Source organism: Cetorhinus maximus, unplaced genomic scaffold (genome assembly GCF_964194155.1).
Source record: "Cetorhinus maximus unplaced genomic scaffold, sCetMax3.hap1.1 HAP1_SCAFFOLD_1698, whole genome shotgun sequence".
Taxonomy (NCBI): domain Eukaryota; kingdom Metazoa; phylum Chordata; class Chondrichthyes; order Lamniformes; family Cetorhinidae; genus Cetorhinus; species Cetorhinus maximus.
In genome coordinates, this window is record NW_027597638.1 from 22,298 (window position 1) to 26,338 (window position 4,041).

Below are 4,041 nucleotides of genomic sequence, written 5' to 3' on the forward strand. Positions count from 1 at the left end.
ATTAATTGCTCTCTCAACATGCCCTGTTGTGGTAATTGGTTGTTTTTCAGACTTGAGGAGTTGTATTAGAGAACAAAGAAAAGTACAGCACAGGAACAGGACCTTCGGCCCTCCAAGCCTGTGCCGATCATATTGCCTGTCAAACTAAAACATTTTGCACTTCCTGGTCCATATCCCTCTATTCCCATCCTATTCATGTGTTTGTCAAGCTGCCTCTCAAACGCCACTATTGTACCTGCTTCCACCACCTCCTCTGGCAGCGAATTCCAGACACTCATTACCCTCTGCATAAAAAACTTGCCCCGCACATCTCCTCTATAGTATTCTCCTCTCACCTTAAATCCATGTCCCCTAGTAATTGACTCTTCCACCCCGGGAAAAAGTTTCTATCTACTCTGTCCATGCCACTCATAATTTTGTAAACTTCTATCAAGTCGTCCCTCAATCTCCGTCACTCTAGTGAGAACAATCCGAGTTTCTCCAACCTCTCCTCAGAGCTAATAACCTCCAGACCAGGCAGGTAAACCTCCTCTGCACCATCTCCAACGCCTCCAAATCCTTCTGGTAATGTGGCGACCAGAACTGCACGCAATATTCCAAGTGTGGCCTAACCAAGGTTCTATACAGCTGAAGCATGACTTCCCAGCTTTTATACTCAATACCCCTGCCGATGAAGGCAAGCATGCCATATGCCTTCCTGACTACCTTATCCACCTGAGTTGCCACTTTTAGTGACCTGTGGACCTGTACACCCAGATCCCTCTGTCCATCGATGCACTTAAGGGTTCTGCCATTTACTGTATAATTCCAAAATGCGTGACCTCACATTTGTCTGGATTAAACTCCATCTGCCATTTCTCTGCCCAAGTCTCCAACCAATCTATATCCCGTTGTATCCTTTGACAATCCTCTTCACTATCTGCAATTCCTCCAACCTTAGTGTTGTCTGCAAAGTTACTAATTAGCCCAGCTACATTTTCCTCCAAATCAGTTACGTATTCTACAAACAGCAAAGGTACCAGCACTGATCCCTGCGGAACACCACTAGTCACAGCTCTCCATTCAGAAAAGCACCCTTCCACTGCTACCCTCTGTCTTCTATGACCAAGCCAATTCTGTATCCATCTTGCCAGCTCACCTCTGATCCCGTGCGACTTTACCTTCTGTACCACTCTGCCATGAGGGACCTTGTCAAAGGCCTTACTGAAATCCATGTAGATAACATCCACTGCCCTTCCATCGTCGATCATCTTTGTCACTTCCTCGAAAAACTCGATCAAGTTAGTGAGACACGACCTCCCCTTCACAAAACCATGCTGCCTCTCACTAATACGCCCATTTGCTTCCAAATGGTAGTAAATCCTGTCACGAAGAATCTTCTCCAATAATCTTCCTACCACTGACGTAAGGCTCACCGGCCTGTAATTTCCTGGATTATCCCTGCTACCCTTCTTAAACAATGGAACAACATTGGCCAATCTCCAGTCCTCTGGGACCTCACCCGTAGCCAGTGAGGATACAAAGATTTCTGTCAAGGCCCCAGCAATCTCCTCCCTTGCCTCCCTCAGTACTCTGGGGTAGATCCCATCTGGCCCTGGGGACTTATCCACCTTAATATTCTTCAAGACGCCTAACATGTCCTCTTTTTTGATTTCAACATGATCCAGGCTATCTACACACTCTTCCCTAGACAACTCAACCGCTAACTCCTCTTTGGTGAACACTAATGAGAAGTACTCATTTAGTATCTCTCCCATTTCTTCTGGCTCCACACACAGACTCCCACCTCTGTCCCTGAGTGGGCCTACCCTTTCCCTGGCTACCCCGTTGCTTTTTACATATGTATAAAAGGCCTTGGGATTTTCCTTAATCCTGGTTGCCAATGACTTTTCATGACCCCTTTTAGCCCTCCTGACTCCTTGCTTAAGTTTCTTCCTACTTTCTTTATATTCTCCACGGGCTTCATCTGTTCCCAGCCTTCTAGCCCTTATAAATTCTTCCCTTTTCTTTTTGACTAATCTCACAATATCCTTCGTTATCCAAGGTTCCTGAAACTTGCCATGCTTATCCTTCACCCTAGCAGGAACATGCCGGTCCTGAATTCTTATCAACTGATGTTTGAAAGCCCCCCAGATGTCAGTTGTTGATTTGCCCTCAAACATCCGCCTCCAGTCTAGATTCCTCAGTTCCTGCCTAATATTGTTATAATTAGCCTTCCCCCAATTAAGCACCTTAACCCGAGGATTCCTGTTATTCTTATCCACCAGTACCTTGAAACTTACTGAATTATGGTCACTTTTCCCGAAATGCTCCCCTACTGAAACTTCGACCACCTGGCCGGGTTCATTCCCTAATACCAGGTCCAGTATTGCCCCTTCCCTAGTTGGACTATCTACATATTGTCTCAGGAAGCCCTCCTGGATGCACCTTACAAATTCTGCACCATCCAAACCCCTAGCACTAAGTGATTCCCAGTCAATATAGGGAAAGTTAAAATCAACTCATCCCAGGACCCATCCTTTTGATCGACGATGGAAAGTTAAAATTCCCCAAGAGTCAGTGCTAGAAACAATACCTTTTTTTTTAAACACATATAGATGGCTTGGAGGTTGGAACACAGAATAAAATTTCAAAATTTGCCTATGATACCAAACTTGGATGAGTGGCAAACAGCGGGGATTATACAAACCAACTGCAACAGGATATAGTTAAGCAGAATGGGAAGACAAGTGGAAGATGGAATTTAATACAGAGAAATGTAAGTTGATGCATTTTGGCAGAAGGGATAGGGAGAGGCAAAATATACTTCACAGCACTGTTGAGGGAGAGAGGTTCATATGCATTGGTCTTTGAGGGTGGCAGGACAAAATGAGAGAGCAGTTCGCAAAGCTTATGGGATCTTGGGCTTCATAAATAGATGCATCAAGTACCCAAGTAGGGAAGTTATGCTTTACAGAATAAAAGCAGAAAATGCTGGAAAAACTCAGCAGGCCTGGCAGCATCTGTGGAAAGAGAAAGTTAATGTTTTGAGTCTGTCTGACTCTTCTTCAGAGCTTAACAAAGTTTTATAAAATTTTGGCCACGGCCAGAGTGTTGCATCCAGTTCAAGTCACCGCACTGTAGGAACGATGTGAGGGTTTTTGAGAGGGTGCAGAGATCTACTAGGATGGGTCCTGGGATGAAGGATTTAAGCCACAAGGTTAGGTTGGAGAAGCTGGGGTTTTTTTCCTTGGAGTAAAGGAGATTGAGGGGAGATTTGATAGAGGGGTACAGGGCTATGACAGCTTGGATTAGGCAGACAATGATAAATTGTTTCCATCAACTGAACACACAGATTTAAGGTTTTGAACAAGAGATACAGGGGGAATGTGAGGAAGAATTTGTTTACACAGCGAGCAGTGATGACCTGGAACTCGCTGCCCACGAGGGGAGTGGAAGCAGAGATGATGAATAATTTCAACAGGAAACTGGATGGGGACATGAGAGAAATAAACTTCCAGGGACACAGGGATAGAGCAGGGGGATGGGAACGGGCTGAATGGCCTCAGGCGCGGGGCTGACTGTCTTCACTCGGCTATGCTCCCAGTGCCCAGGAGTCGGTGCTGTTGATCCAGAGCCTGAAACAGCTCAGAACGAACCTTATAACATCCGGAAACCGGACCCAGGAGGAAGTTCAGAGACAGGGGCCCGGCCCGAGACAGAGAGCGGGGAGAGGGAGCAGGAAACACCGGGGCTCGGCCCGGCCTGAGACAGAGAGCGGGGAGAGGGAGCAGGAAACACCGGGGCTCGGCCCGGCCTGAGAGGGAGGGAGAGCGGGGAGAGGGAGCAGGCAACACCGGGGCTCGGCCCGGCCTGAGGGGGAGGGAGAGCGGGGAGAGGGAGCAGGAAACACCGGGGCTCGGCCCGGCCTGAGGGGGAGGGAGAGCGGGGAGAGGGAGCAGGAAACACCGGGGCTCGGCCCGGCCTGAGAGGGAGGGAGAGCGGGGAGAGGGAGCAGGAAACACCGGGGCCCGGCCCGGCCTGAGGGGGAGGGAGAGCGGG